A 17,026-nucleotide genomic window follows, 5' to 3' on the forward strand; every position below is an offset into this window, starting at 1 on the left:
TTAAAGCGAAAAAGTGTAAACTATGCAGCTAAAAAGTCTAGCTTCGCTTCGGTCGGACAATTCCGAGCTCAGCACAATAATCGCCTCTTTCTACGCCTAATAACATAATATATTATTTCTCACTCGGATTTTGTAACTTTACACACACTTAAGCATGTACCCTAATAATAATACATATTGTAAAGAGTAAAGCTAAGGAAGTAGAACCGCAGGAATTGTTCCCGAACTAAGGGCGTTGAGCAGCAAGTTTTGTGCCGACGAAATTAGGATTTTACTTATAAACGAGCTCTCACCGAGTGCCATTAATGTTCGTACATGTTCCGTTTCGGGAACTCGATTTATTATTTAGAACGACAAACTATCTCCGAGACTGGTTCACTAGAGAACTGCGTGATCTACGTGTTAACACTACTAGTAGAAGCAATCTCAACTAAATAATAAAAATATGCAAATTGGTAATACCGCAAAAAATGTAGCTCTATTTTAGATGATTTCTTCTAAACCTTGCACTAACCGAACGATCATGTCTGAAATATATTCTAATTTACGAAATACGTCCGGAATGCGCTATGTGCACTTATCAAAGTCAAAGACCGCATATTTCATCTTTTCATTTTCGGCGGCTGGTGGAATATGAAAAGTGTCGCCGTATTACTGAATGAATATAAATGTCTTCCGGCAAATAATTTACGGTCTCGGAGTGGGGCGAATGTATGCACGTCAAGGGAAAACTGTTTTCCAAGCCTCTCGACCGACCGTTCCATAATGGAAAATACCACGCAGACACTACACTTATAAATGATTGTGTCATAACGTACTCGACTTTTTATTATTAAATAATAGAATTTTTAAATCTGTTTCAAGTCTAAAAGCAGGATTACGTATTATCTCTTAAAAGTGTTTCTTGTCGGAAGTATTTAATGGGTTTTAACCTGCATCTGAGTGACATTTTAAATAATACATTTCAGGTGGATTGCAAATTGTTTTAAAGTGGATTTATGAATAATTTTGACTAAACTAACTTAACTTAACTAAAAAATTCATGATTTTGCTCATTTTTTCGTTTTTGGACCAATTTTCATGATTTTGCTCATTTTTTAGTTTTTGGACCAATTTTCATGTATATAAACCATCTTTATTACCGAGGAAAAAGGCTATCGACCTACCGGTCTTTCTGCCAATGTTACAGAAACAAAACTTATGTACTAAATATTTGTTAAAAAAAAAAAAAAATATAATGTTTTACAAAGAAAAGGTTAAAATTAATAGTTCGTTTTTTTAGGTAAAATGTTCCAACAGAGTATATTGAGGAAAGGCGTAGCGAGATTGTCTATTTGGTCTTGTGAGGGAGATGGGGTTTATAATTGTCCAGTTGTGGGGGTTGCCTTTCCATTTTGCCTCTAGTTTCGTTAATCGTTCTGTTATTTTTGTCATTTGTGTCCGTTCGTAGAGTAATTCGTTGGTTGGGTTATGTAGCGGGTTTTGAGGATGTCTAATCTTGGTTACTAGTCTAAGTGCAATTTGTTCTGTAGTTTGTATGTGTTTTTTTGTTTTGCTGGTCGCATTAACTCTTAGTATGTGTCCGTAGTCGAGTAGAGGTCTGCAAATAGATTTGTATATTTTAGTTGCAGTTTTTGTGCTTATACCTCTGTTCTTGTACGTCAAGGCTCTGAAATGTTTAGTTCGTTTAATAATTTCAGTTCTCACATTTTGTGCATGTTTTGTAAATTTGAGTTTTTGGTCAAGTGTTATCCCTAAGTATTTTATTTCTGGGCTTGGTGTAGTTACATTACCGTCTGTTGTTATTGTAGGAGAGTTGTCTTTTATTTTGTGATTTGGTAAGAGTAGTTGGTTTTTCGTGGGGTTTGGTGTTAATCTCCATTTGTAGAACCATGCCGTCGTGTGGTTTGTTAATGTCTGAAGCTCCTCTACAGCTTTTGCCGTAGTTTTGGCATGAACTATGAGTGCTGTATCGTCAGCATATTGTAGAATGTAGTCATGTTTGCTTATGTAGTTTTTGTCAAGTAGATTGTGGTTGTATATGTCATGACAGTAGATATTGTAGAGGAAGGGTGATAAAGGCGATCCTTGTGGTAGTCCTTGTTCAGGAATAAAGGGAAAGGAAAGGGTGTTGTCTATACGTATTTCTAATTGTCTGTTTTCCAGTAAGTTTCTAATAATGTGGATTAGGTATTTTGGAGTATTCAGTTTGTGTAGTTTGTATAGTAGTCCTTTGTGCCATACGCTGTCAAATGCTTTGTTGATGTCCATAAAGAGACATGTTTTGATCAATTTTCATGATTTTGATCATTTTTTAGTTTTTGAACCAATTTTCATATTTTGATCAATTTTCGTGATTTTGATCAATTTTCATAATTTTGCTCATTTTTTAGTTTTTGGACCAATTTTCATGTTTTGATTCATTTTTCACCATTTTGCTCGTTTTTTTAGTTTTTGGACCAATTTTCATGTTTTGATCAATTTTCATGATTCAATTCTCGTGCCTTTATCAGAAAATTTGCATTTTGTCGCAATTTTTCCGTAGGATCATTTTCACACTGTCAAACTAACTATATTACGAGGACCACTCGTTTTCGACTAATTTGGGGTCAGGAAATCCATTCCCGCTGTCAGATTTCCACTATCTCTTACCCAGGCCGGAAAACTGGGCAAAAACCAGACTTGCGTAGCAGATAAGCAAAAACGGACAAGATCATTGAATTTCCCGTCCCCGATTTAGTAAAAAACCACCATTCACTCGAGTCTCTATCATTAAATTAATGTTTATTTACCCTTTATCATCCGATCATTGGTGTAATATTTTATCACACTCTCCAAATATTGGTGTAAAATTAAAAATAATGATAAAATTGGTCATTACGTAAAATGAGCACGGTAATGATCCATTACAAAGCTTCCTTTACACTTTGCACTACTAAGAGTACAATAAAACAATCATTCGTCGCCAATTAGTTTCAATTCATCGCCTTAGTGGCTGTAAAATCCCTCATTACGTAACTGAAAGTTAAAAAACTGCTAATTTCTGTGTTAATCGTAGATAAAATATTGTATCATTTATCATACCACACTAGTAATGTAAATAAATATTACCGCATGCGGTAAGAAAAAGTACTCCCTCCCATACTTAAATAAGTGCAGAAAAGTGCACTATACCGCACCCGAATAGAAAAAATTTTTGACAGAGTATATCTACTTTGGAAATTTATCGACATCAGTTGAACTGTGACTACACTAATAAATTTAAAATAATTTTTCACAGTCGAAAGTTATATTTGGGTTTCAGGCAGGGACTTTATAGTACATTGACATGACGTCACCGAACAGTAAATCGCACTTTAACACTCCGAGAAACGTCATGCTTTAGCAGAAATAATGATCCTAAAGGCACTGTACATTACAGTTTTGCAAGATCGAAAGATACAGGACCGTACTAGTGTACAATTAATGTGCGCTCACCTTATCCATTGGTGGAACCTGCAAAAAAGAAAAGGATTAGTAAGTACCTTTTAAAGGGTGCGATATTAAAACGGTAAATTCACGTTCTAATCGCGTGAAATGAATTTAACGCGGGCGCGAAATCCACCCCTAGTTTCAGATTAAAACCGTGATATCCCCTCCCCTAACGCGAGTTTGTTACGAGGTTTTAATAAGGGCCGAAAAGAGGAAACAAGAGAGCTTATCAACGAGGTTGAGTTTATTATACAATAAGGGGAAGACGCTTATTAAGACTTTCGGAACGTCCGGAAATATAGATATCCTTCTGGAATATTACGAAACCGCTATGCGGGAACGTTTCAGGATTATATGGTTACTTTTCCAGGTCAAAACCACCGCAAGGTTTCTGCTAACCTGATTATCATCTGATATTTGTAAGGAATTTCAAAATTTTAATATAAAATTGTAAATCAAACTTTTTCTAATTGATTATGCTAAGATGATTATTATGATTATTGGATAGGAAATTTAATAAATATTCCAAATGGGTTTGACAAGCAACTTTGTCTCTGACTGTCAAACATGCTCAAAAGTTGCAAAAATCGTGGTTTAGAAAAGTTTTTTGCAGCATTCGATACAAAACGTGTTTCTGAGATTTATGACAGTTATTTTGACAGTAGTCACGTGACTGCCTAGCAAAACTATCTTCTAAAAACCACATGATATCTGTCACGAATGTCAAAACTCTTTCTTTTTCTTTATTAAACTAGTTTAATACGGTTATGGAAACAAGACGTGTTTTTGAGATTTATGACAATTGTCAATAAATTACTGGTCAATTACAGATTGTTTAAATAATAGTATCTTTAGATTCGCGCCATTTTCTAATATTTTTCTTACAAATCAGGTAATATTTCGACTTTGCAGGTTATTATAACGCTCTTAACAGTATTTGGCATATACAGGGTAATTCAAATTCGACGCTCACCATTGGGATCTCGGAAACTATAAGAGATACGAGAAAGTTTAAATGGGCCTATCCCACATATCATAAATTTTTGTTTTAATGACTGGAATCGAAAGAATAGGATCAATAAACTAATTTTTCATATTTTTGAAGAAAAAATTATGGTCGTAAATGTTCCTACATTAGTTTGAATTTGTCCATTAAATTTAAAAGATCTGTTTTGGCGCGCATGTGACGTACGTAATTCTGGGCGATTTTATTGGCTGTTGCACGCCATCTGTTTCACTTCTTGTCGCTGATTGGTTGATAGTGTAGTAAGTCAAAAAACAAACATGAGATTAATGTAGTTTTTATCATCATTTTTTTTTCTATTTAGACTTAATATTTTTGAAAACAAAAAAATACGGGTATAATATTTTCAATCCGTCTTTGTAATTATGAAATAAAAAAAAATTGTGGGACAGGCCCATTGGGGCAAAGTTGCGCAATGTAAAGCTCAACCAAATGCCGTTTTAAAAATTTTGATTTTCCGAGTATTTGATTTTTTGTTTTTATTTATTTCTAATCTTATTTGAACAGATATTCCAAAACTAAAAGCACCTTTTCATTGCCACTTTTTCCCAGCTATTCAATGATGGATTTGAAATTTGGCAAAAAAGTTCCTAAAATGATTATCTTTCTCTTGAAAACATAAATGAGCCTTTTAAGTTAGAGATAATGCTAACAAATCTCTTTTTCTGATTAACCTAAATAGTTCAGCAATGCTTGTATAATAATAACATTTTCTGCGGGGGTTTATTTTCTAGATACATTTTTAACTATGATTGACGCTCTAATGATCGTCCGAATTATCGTGTTTGACAAGTACTGTCAAATAATGACATTTTATAAAACGGCCCATTAATTCAAAGCCAATTATTAAAAGAAGAAAGAATTATTTTGTTATTTATGAAGCAAATCATAAGTTATTATACATCACTAAAATCAGAATAAAACGTACTATTTGGTGGGCTAAAAATCCAATATGGCGCCCATAAGAAAAAAGAAAGTTGATGATGACTAACAAAAAAAGAAACGTCGTGTGGCAAATTTGAATCCATCATCGAATAGCTAGGAAAAAGTGGCAATGAAAAGATACTTTTAGTTTTTGGATATCTCTTCAAATAAGGTTAGAAATAAATAAAAACAAAAAATAAAATTTTCAGTTTTTTTAGAGAGAGAAAGTACTCGGAAAATCGAAATTTTTAAAACAGCATTTGGTTGAGCTTTAAATTGCGCAACTTTGCCCCAATTTAAACTTTCTCGTATCTCTCATGGTTTCTGAGATCCCAATGGTGAGGTTTTCCTTTGTTGTACTGGTTTGTAATGCGATTACTTTACATCTTCTAACAAATTTTAATTGAATCCACAATTGTAATTTAATCTAACAAAAGTTAGGTAACGTTTAATTAAATTTTAAAACTATAGCACTGAAATTTACGAAACAACTTTGACTGTATTAAGTCACTGAAACCTGCTCCAACACTTTTGGTAATAGTTGGAAAACTGCGGGAAATCTGGACAAAACCGCAACTCATTTCAGATCGATGTTTTGCATTGTGGTAACCGCCCTCCCCTCCCAAACAGTTATATTAATAGGAACTAATTTGAAAGTTTAACCCGACCCTCCTTGGAGAGAGAGCAAAAAAGCCAATTTACTTCTTCAACTTTAACCCGAGTGAGAGCTGCTAGCTCGAGTCGGGGGTTTAATTAATTTTTGTGTCAAAATCCGAAGATTAACGAGGATAGTTTAGTCTATACTTTTGTAAAATGTTACCGCATGTCCCGCATTCAGTTTTTCAAAGAAAATTTCCCATTAAATAACTCAATAACTAATAAATTAAATGTTGGACGGTGTATTAACCAAAGGGGTGGAAAATAGAAACAAAAGGTTTTAAACGAATTTTGTGGGTCTGTTTAAGCTCTCTAAAAGCAAACATAACCCCAGAAATTGGAAATTTAATCACGCTTTCAATCGGAAAACCTTCTGTTCAAGCCAATATTGTGTTTAGACTTATTGACTTGAACTTTGGTCAGCTTATACAATGGAGTAATATGTCAAGTAATATTTAAATTATCCACGCTTCTAACCTTAAAGTTATGATTTAATTTCAGAGCCGGAAGCGTCTTTTCCTTATTAAGTTCATATGCCAGTTTGAATTAATTCGATCCTAACTTTGCCACTTGCTAACTCTAATTACCGGATATTTGTGTTTGTAATTCGCGCCAACTGGAGTAAACGGGGGGGAAATAAGAGGGACGAGGGACGGAAAATGTAAGACCTAAGAAAAACATTGAAAGAGTTTACTCTGGTTAATTTATCCTTGAAACCACTGTACCTGTAATAAATCAAGTAGGAATTAACTTGACTGAAGTAGGTCAGACCACTGTAATATAGTGTATGGTCAGCTTGGACCAGAAAAGAAGGCAAGGAAAGTTGTATTTATTTAAAAAAAAGAGAAATATTTGTTTCTGATTTGTTGTTATTTATTACAACAAGTGACTTAAACTATTGTTCATTCACGAAAAGAACAATTAGGGTCGCTAATTGTTACCTAAATTTTTTCGTAAAAATCTTTTCCAACACTTTTAGAACAATTAAGTTCTTCGAGTAAATAAATAGGCTTATCTGATTCATGGATGCTGAGAAATCCCGTGTTATATATATGTAAATGTGAAAATTTATGTAAATAGTTCAACATCTACTTCATATTTACATTGTTTACCGGTTTTGGATGATTAAAATCAGAAAGCTTAATATGAATTCTTTATTCCAACCCAATACTCTGTTTTCGGAAAAATATAAAATTCAAATTTGGCTACAAAATCACCGAACCCTCATCGAATAATATTGACGTTTTTTATTACCTTTTGTTTCTGTTGCAAACTGCCTTTATAATGAACCCCCACCCGTTTCCGTTGACTTTAATGAGAATTCAAATTACCTTGATTATTTATTCAACAGGATATACCCAAATTGCCTTAAGGATTCGCTCAGGGAGTACTTTATCGCGAATATATCTGCATAAAAGCATTAGGAAAGCTTTGTTGTGTTGTTGTTTATATTTACCAGTAGAAACATGTCTACGGCAACGCTTTACGTGGTGTAACAACAAACTCCATTTTCCCAGTGTGTGTGTATACGTTCGGATCTATTTCGAAAGGTTGGTGAAGTGCGTATTTCAAGAGAACGTAAAAGGACAATTCATCTTACAGGCACCATTTGTTTTGTGCCACAACGTCACTTTAGGGCCGTTCCGACCCAAGTCAAGGGAGGCGAAAAAATACAAGAATTTTGTGTGACATTAATATCTCAAGGGACGTGGACCATGTCGCTACAATGAATTGAGGAATTTTGTCAAAAAAAAATTATTTTGGGGATAATTTTTCAAAGCCCTTAGTAAAGCTGCAATTTACTAGATCAATTTTTATTCAAGATGGCAGTTTTTCTCTTCTTTTGGCAAATACTTTGAAACAGTACCGTACGTTCTAAATTTGAGTAAAATGTCTCACAAAACTGTAAAAGTTTAAGCAAAGTTAAATAATTTTTTTTTAAATTTTAACATTCGATATCCTGTAACCAGAGAGCCTCTTGATGTAACAAGTGCATTAAGAGAATGTTTATGATCTGAAGGCGACAATTTTCAAAAAACTTTTTAAACGTCAAAAATCAATCAAACTGCAGAAAACCCCGGAACTTTCAAGTCAACTTCTTGTTAAAAAAGAGGAAAAGGCTATACGACATATACGAAACTTACCCATACGAAATTAAGAAGCTAGTACGGCAAAGACAAATTTGCTGTGTATAAATAATTATTTACCTAACAAGTGCGGAAAGTGGTACTTTCGTTTCTACTTGGGGAAAGACGCTTTGCGCATGTGTTAGGTACAAAATTTTTCCTACGAGTATCAATTTTCATTAAATTGAAGGAAAGTGTACAGTAAAATTACTAAAATGAAAGCCTTTGTTTGCGAAGATGATTAAAAATGTATTCTTAATTGAGAAATCAAATAAACAGTTATGGTTTTTTGACTTAAATGTTCTTTTTTTGAAAAATAAAATGAGTGCGGTAAAATTACTTACGGAACTTGCGGAGAAGTGCGGAAAAGTGCACTTTAGTAATTTTTATTAGCTTTCCATTGACGTATAAAAGTTTATACTGAGTATCAAATTTGACGCCCTCTAGCGGCCAAACTGTCCAATCGACCAGCCAATGTTGCCATATCGTTGGAAAGCCCTTTTCATTGCCCAGAGTGACTCAAATAAGTGAGTTATTTGAGGTTAAATGGAACAGTGCATGAAAAATTTCAAGAAAAACATTGATCAACTTTGATGCCCTCTAACGGCCCAACTGTCTAACTGACCAGCCAATGCTGACATGTCGTTGGAAAGCCCCTTTCATTAGCTATCCATTGACGTACAAAAAGTTTATACAGAGTGAATGGAACAGTGCATAAAAATTTTCAAGAAAAACATTGATCAACTTTAACGCCCTCTAGCGGCCAAACTGTCTAACCGACCAGCCAATGTTGTCATATCGTTGAAAAGCCCTTTTCATTACCCAGAGTGACTCAAATAAGTGAGTTATTTGAGGTTAAATGGAACAGTGCATGAAAAATTTCAAGAAAAACATTGATCAACTTTGATGCCCTCTAACGGCCCAACTGTCTAACTGACCAGCCAATGCTGACATGTCGTTGGAAAGCCCTTTTCATTGGCTATACATTGACGTACAAAAAGTTTATACAGAGTGACTCAAATAAGTGAGTTATTTGAGGTTAAATGGAACAGTGCATGAAAATTTCAAGAAAAACATTGATCAACTTTGATGCCCTCTAACGGCCCAACTGTCTAACTGACCAGCCAATGCTGACATGTCGTTGGAAAGCCCTTTTCATTGGCTATACATTGACGTACAAAAAGTTTATACAGAGTGACTCAAATAAGTGAGTTATTTGAGGTTAAATGGAACAGTGCATGAAAAATTTCAAGAAAAACATTGATCAACTTTGATGCCCTCTAACGGCCCAACTGTCTAACTGACCAGCCAATGCTGACATGTCGTTGGAAAGCCCTTTTCATTGGCTATACATTGACGTACAAAAAGTTTATACAGAGTGACTCAAATAAGTGAGTTATTTGAGGTTAAATGGAACAGTGCATGAAAATTTCAAGAAAAACATTGATCAACTTTGATGCCCTCTAACGGCCCAACTGTCTAACTGACCAGCCAATGCTGACATGTCGTTGGAAAGCCCTTTTCATTGGCTATACATTGACGTACAAAAAGTTTATACAGAGTGACTCAAATAAGTGAGTTATTTGAGGTTAAATGGAACAGTGCATGAAAAATTTCCAGAAAAACATTGATCAACTTTGATGCCCTCTAACGGCCCAACTGTCTAACTGACCAGCCAATGCTGACATGTCGTTGGAAAGCCCTTTTCATTGGCTATACATTGACGTACAAAAAGTTTATACAGAGTGACTCAAATAAGTGAGTTATTTGAGGTTAAATGGAACAGTGCATGAAAATTTCAAGAAAAACATTGATTAAGCTTGATGCCCTCTAACGGCCAAACTGTCTAACCTACCAGCCAATGTTGTCATATCGTTGGAAAGCCCCTTCCATTGGCTATCCATTGACGTATAAAAGTTTATACAGAGTGATCCAAATAAATGAAATAGTAATTTACGTTATAAGTCCGGGAAATGGGTTATTAAAGTGCAAGGGTAGATGTTTATTTCTAGACAAGTACTTTATTTTGAATTTCACGGAAGAGTATCGTAAAACGTTTTATTTCATACTGTAAATGGTAATAGTTATTTTATTCTTAGTATTTTTTGTGATTTTACACATCCCTATACATTTTGAATACCATCAACTGTTCAATAGGTTGCTAACAAAATTATTTTACTTTGCCGGACTAATAACGGAAAGAAACATTTTATCTACTACTAGCACGGTAATGATCCATTACATAGCTTCCTTTGAGTTACGTAATGTGGATTTTATGAAATTATATTGTTGAAAAAATGTCTGTGTTAATCGTATACCTATAAAATATCGTACAATACTCGTGTGGTATGGCAAATTAATGGACTCTCAGGCCACAATAGTAATGTAAATAACTATTGCCGGACTAGTAACGTAATGAATCATTTCCCGGACTGAAACCGACTACGTAATAGAACATATTACGATACAGTATGAAATAAATACTAATGAAACTGTTTTGCTGGAGTACTTTTTCTCTGAATTGTTTTTGGTTCAAATATTCAAGTGGTTTGACTAAATTTTGTGTTTTTTACCATACGAAGGTTTTATTCTTTTTCTAACAAATCACTTTCATTAAGTAAATGTAATATTGAAGAAAACTGTAAATAAAGAAGATTATAATTTGCAAATTTAAAGATGGCTTCAGCTGTTTCTTAAATTGTCAAAAATTTCGCCCTTCCACATTTAAACTTTTTGGTTCGATACATCATTTTAATTGTTCAACAACATCCATTCAGTAAACTTTGAGACCCTCTTCTAACACAGTTTGAAGCCAACGTGTGAAATTGGCGTTGTTTACCTCTCAAGCACACCAGATCCTTCATTTTCCCAAAGACGTCTCGTGACAAACAAGTTTTTAAAGAAACTTCCATCCCCGCTGAAACTCGCACAATAGAAGTTTGTTTCTCTCTACACAATCGTTGTATAGTATGCCGCTGTCATATTCCGAAACACTAAATCCAATTTAATAAAGTTTTAATTGTCGGCTCAGTCCGACTAAATCCAATAAAACATAAATTTCAAACTCCCTGCCGTTTTTCCTCAAAACAAACGGAATCGTCCGATATTGTGTTTGGTAACGAATGCCTCTCTCTATTGAATTTGGAACGGCTTTGTTTCTAACAAGTTCTCTTCAGGATTTCCACTGGTTAATAATGAAAAGTACGTACATTATATAAAAAGATGAAAAAGATACTGTTTTAGGGTCCACAAATTTTTCGTTTCCGAAAAAAACGGGGTGGTAAAAATAATCCATTACCTTAGGAAGTAAAGACATTGTTTACGCAATCACAACATAGTCGGTCATTTATATACAGGGTGGACCATAAGTAATGGGACATAGAGCTACAGCATATTCCTGACATCAAAATAATACGATTTAGCTGAATTGTCGTATACCGAAAGTTAATATTAAGAAAGATACAGGGTGTGAAAGTTGAAATTTTATTTTAGCTTTTTTGTCATATCTTCACGGTCTTTTGATATAAATTACTGAAAGTTGGTATAAAGGGGTTTTGGCAGGCGTAAAATACGATGCTTTCATTTGTTTTGTAGTAGCTGATAGGGGGCGCTAGCGGTAACCATCTCCGTCCCTTCAAGAGGCTCAAACTTTTTTTTACGGAACTAAAACGGCCATATGACTTCAAAATATGATTCTAAGATGTTTTCTACGTAAAAAAGGTATACTTGTTGTAAGTCTTAAAAGTCGACCGTTTTCGAGTTATTTAATCTTTTATTATTGCATGCATTTACATGTACAGCAGATTTTAATTACTATTTTTTTTTTAATTCTAAGTAGGATCTGATACAAAAACAAAAAGGGCGTTCATAACAACTAGCTTTATTTTAAAGTTTACAAACATTTTTTAAACGGTCAAATTTACATACAGAAACTGTTATGTGTGTAACTTAAGGGTATACAGCACATATCGTATTAACATACGACAATGCATGCAATAATAAAACATTAAATAACTCGAAAACAGTCAACTTTTAAGACTTCCAACAAGTATACCTTTTTTACATAGAAAACATCTTAGAATCATGTTTTCAGAGCATATGGTCGTTTCAGTTCCGTAAAAAAAAATTAGAGTCTCTTGAAGGAACGGATATGGTTGCAGCTAGCGCCCCCTATCAGCTACTACAAAACAAATGAAAGCATCGAATTTAACGCCTGCCAAAACCCCTTTATACCAACTTTCAGTAATTTATATCAAACGACCGTGAAGATATGATAAAAAAACAAAAATAAAATTTCAACTTTCACACCCTGTATCTTTCTTAATATTAATTTTCGTTATAGAACAATTTCGCTAAATCGTATTATTTTGATGTCAGGAATATGCTGTAGCTCTATGTCCCATTACTTATGGTCCACCCTGTATAATAGTGTAACAGCTAATGCAAAACAATACAGGGTGGTCCAATTTTAAATGTCAATAATTCACCAATCGATAGCCCATCAAAAAATAAGTTGACATGCATTTTCCTGAAGAAGGCTTCCTAAGGAAGACACAGACCTCCAAAATTCAAATTGAAATGGCATGTTTAAGGCTATGGACCATGTAAACATAGTTTTTTAATTCTGCTATGTCAAAAACTTGGTGAAGATAACCCTAAAACTCGATTTTCTAAGCTGAAAGTAGTTTTAAAGCCCTAAAAACAGTCCAGAGTTCTAAGAAAATGAAAAGCAAAGTAAAAAAACCTGAAAAGTTAGTCTTCAAGTCAATTTTCATGAATCTAATGTCAATATGGTGTATTTAAGACTATTTTCAATACTAAAATATTGAAATGTATTTTCAAATTATGAAAACTTACTTCAAATGCAAAATTTAAGCTTCTGATGTCACTTTTCATTGGCAGAGTCACTTTTTGGTGTCCAAGTTAATTTTCAAGGTTGAAATGTATGAATTTGTAGTAAAAAATTCTAGATAAAGTAGTTTTTCATGCTACAAGTCAATTTTCCCTAGTAAAGTTTTTCAACTTATCTGAAAACTATAACGACTGACTACAAAGACAGTTTTTAAGCCTCTAAAGTCAATTTTCACAGTTTTCAAGTCAATTGTGAACGCTAAAGTCTTTCAATTTGTCTGAAAACTGTGAAAACTGGTTACAGAGACAATTTTTAAGCTTCTTAAGTCAATTTTCACCGTTTTCAAGACAATTTTTAAGTTGGGTTGAGTTGGTTTTGGGTCTTTGAACGTAATAACTCAAAGTTTCAAATCAGAATTTTATAAGAGATACTTACTTTGTCAAATTGAACAAGTAAAGTAAAAAAAATGAAATTTTTGAAAAATATCCATTGACGTAGAGAATAAGGCAGAAAAATGAAAACCATCTTTCCACCACCACTGGACAGTTTCGACAAACGTCATTAACATCAGAATTAATTTCTTATAAATTTGTTCTAAATTTGATTAAAATTGCTCCAGCGGTCTGACAGTTATGACAAGAAACCGATTTTTTAAACTGAACATGTATGGACTGTATTTTCCTTGGGAAGCATTTTTCAGGAAAATGACATAATGTATGTTAACTTATTTTTTGATGGGCTTTCGAATGGTGAATTATTGACATTTAAAACTGGACCACCCTGTATAAGAGAAAGGAAAATCAAGATTTAGGAATAACCAGAAACGGCGCACTTATTGGTTAAAATTCCGTTATCGCAAACCTGAAACCACATGAAGCACCATCTTCGTCGAGTATTGTTTGGAGAAAACACGTCGCACTAAATCTCTTCCAAACTTTATGAGCTGCAAAGTATTTATTAAAAGTCAATACTTCTCTGGGGACTTTAACAAGAGCCCTGAAGTGCCCTTTTTAGGTAATTTTCAAGGGAGCCTATTATCGAAGTCTTAACAAGCCATTCTCGAATAGTTAATGTCTTTGGAGACGCTGTTGTTTTTTTTTAAGCCAATCGATTTCAAAGTCGTAATTTTAACGAGTTTGTTCTCTCGATTACGATAACATCGTTTTAATGTCTCGATCGGTTTTTTCTTGTTTACTTACACGTTATTGGAATATTCCAGACGGTTAACGGGGTAAACAAGGATCAACTTTATCCAATTTAGGTACGTTTTGAAAGCATAAATAAATTGCCGGTGATTCAGTTGTTAGGTTCAGTTCCAACCATTTAAACGTAATTTACTTCTTCACTGAAGGGCATCAAAAGCAGCAAACTTTACTTGAATTCGTGTCCCTATTTTCTACGATCTTTCAAGTATCAAAGGCCAGTAGATCACACTAGCAGGGCCGGTCATTTGCCAAATTCAGTGCAAACGTGACCGAATGTGTGTCGGCACTGAAAGATTAATCGACAAATTTCAACTAATCTTAAGGTTACGGAAATTTTGTGACCTGGATAAATAAAAAACTTACCCTTAACATAAATTCGTGTGCGAACTAAGTAAACAGTGATTAGAAAGTCTTTTCGAGAACACGTAAGTCATCATGATAATGTAATTCGTCACAGAATAAACCAGACTTTTCGATGTTTTTGTTTATCGTCCTCCTAATTGCTGCAAAATAGTAGTCGTTTGCAGACAGATAACGCGTTTAAGAAATCGGTGTCCCCCACAATAATAAATAAACAAAAAATTTTTGGAAAGTATTGACTACTAATCTGGTAAACATGTAATTGTTTGTTGTAGAAATAAAGCGAATTTTGATCAAAGATTATATACCAGAAACCAGTACCGGAACAATTTAAGTCAGTTAGTTGTTAAATACTCTGCTCCAATCATTTGGCCAAACTTTGTGAAACTATCTATTTGGATTCAACCAAAAAAATTATTATCACCCTCTTAGGTCAACCTTATAGGAATATAATAACTGCAAATTATTGGATAACCTTTTAAAATTATGAGAGATTAATTATTATAATCCATTTTTTCTATAGTAATCGATACGCATTTACCAGTCAACACCAGCAAAAATCAAGGATGCATGCACATTCGAAAATTGCTGAGCTTGATAACAATTATAGTTCTAAAATATTGCCTGGAATCTTCTCATGTTGCCTGAAAGAAACTGGTCTAATAGATTACCAAACATGGTTAAACTCTCTCAGAAGCCTAAAAACAAGAAAAACTCTTCTATAAAACAAAAAAAACTGCTAATTTACTGCTAAAAGTCTTAATTTGGGGGTTAGTGATGTTTTATCTAGTTTCTATGAAAATCGACAATTTAGCAACATTACACTGAATATTGGCTAATGTAAAGTCATTCATTCCATTTACTTCACAATATTACCTGTATATGATAATTGTTAGTGCAATTTTTTTACACGAAGTTTAAGGATTTAAGTACCAAGAATGTTGCATAAATGGTCATTCAGTTACTGGTTGCGTGATCTTATTTTCTATTGGAAAAAAACCGTGAATATTTAAAGTCAAACCTTGATCCACATGAATTTTGCTGGCAATGTGTCAAAAACTTAGTAGAACCTTCATAATTAGTTTAATTTTAACTTAAAAGATATTAGAATGTTATCAGTAAATTAAAAATATCCTTGTCTTTTAATGGTGTTTGCAAAAACATTACAGATTTTAGTAGCATTATTATTTGATACAAAAATATTAAATTTAGTAGTAATTATTCCCTAAGTCAAGAAAATTTAATCATGTAACTTGAACAAAATGGATGCCTTGATCTTTGGTGGTATTGGATTTATAATTAGATTGCTTTTGATTTTTTCATTGGGTTTGGAAATTGCCTGAAAACAAACTATTGATAATAGTTTAATTACATAATGAAGTGGGCTGTAATTAGTAGTACTTTCTTAAAATTTACGCGTTTTTTCCTTATTGTACTTTTTCTACGACCCTGTATTCAATTAAAACAAATCATACAGGTGTGGTAAATCCAAAACTGACCATACGAAAACCGTGTAACGGACAGAGAAACGTACATTATTGCATGCGCGGGACTAAGACAGAAAACGAAAAAATAATCAAGTAGGCCATATTTTCAGCGCGCTGTTGCCAAACGCCAAGCCTGTCACTGTCAGTGTAGTTGTTTTTGTTTACTTTCAATTTGAGAATTGAGGTTAGATTTTAATCGCAGATGACAGATGAAATATTACTACAATAGGGACTCAACAAATAGACAGAAATCGGAATGGAAATAAATTAGAAATAATCCAACAACAAAATTAATTTTGTCGACAGTATTAAATACTTGGCGTTTGGCAACAGCGCGCTGAAAATATGGCCTACTTGATATTTTTTTCGTTTTCTGTCTTAGTCCCGCGCATGCAATAATGTACGTTTCTCTGTCCGTTACACGGTTTTCCTATGGTCGGTTTTGGATTTACCACACCTGTATATTCTGCAAGTGAATACTACTCAAAAAAAAAAAAAAATTATTTGAGATGTCACAAAACGGGTTAAAAATTTAGTTTTTTGGGTTTTAGTAAATATTGGACAAGTCCCTGTTTCTGGTAAAGGGACCCTATTTTAAACATGATTAATTTATGAAATAGTTTAGAAAATAAACTTTTGTAGACAAAGTGTCAATTAACGTTGAGATTGTACTAAGAAAAACGTAATTTTTTTAGTTTTTGGTTTTTAGTATCCGACATTTTGTCACTTGATTCAAGAAAGTAGACGTCAAGTTATACAATTAAAGAATGTTTATCAAATGTTTAAAAATGCAGCCAGTATTATATCCATACAAACTCAATCTAGGCCAACATGTAATTGTTTGTTGTAGAAATAAAGCGAATTTTGATCAAAGATTATATACCAGAAACCAGTACCGGAACAATTTAAGTCAGTTAGTT

The 17,026-nt window shown here is 33.5% G+C and overlaps 1 protein-coding gene across 4 annotated transcripts in view; it reads right to left on the bottom strand.

Annotated features, from left to right (window-relative positions):
• The window catches only part of LOC145739404 (potassium voltage-gated channel protein Shaw-like), a 91,693-nt gene that overhangs the window by 41,511 nt on the left and 33,156 nt on the right, over positions 1 to 17,026 (bottom strand). For 2 of the 4 annotated variants that reach the window (XM_081994855.1, XM_081994993.1), the window contains exon 2: positions 3,478 to 3,495. The exons of 1 other annotated variant lie outside the window; for it this stretch is intronic. The gene's annotated coding sequence lies outside the window, so the exon portion shown is untranslated. Of the gene's footprint in view, positions 1 to 3,477; positions 3,496 to 14,622; positions 14,684 to 17,026 lie in introns of those variants that run through there. One more of the 4 variants, XM_081994945.1, reaches the window with a different exon arrangement.

Source organism: Ips typographus, linkage group LG1, assembly GCF_016097725.1.
Source record: "Ips typographus isolate SLU linkage group LG1, UJ_Ityp_2.0, whole genome shotgun sequence".
Classification (NCBI taxonomy): domain Eukaryota; kingdom Metazoa; phylum Arthropoda; class Insecta; order Coleoptera; family Curculionidae; genus Ips; species Ips typographus.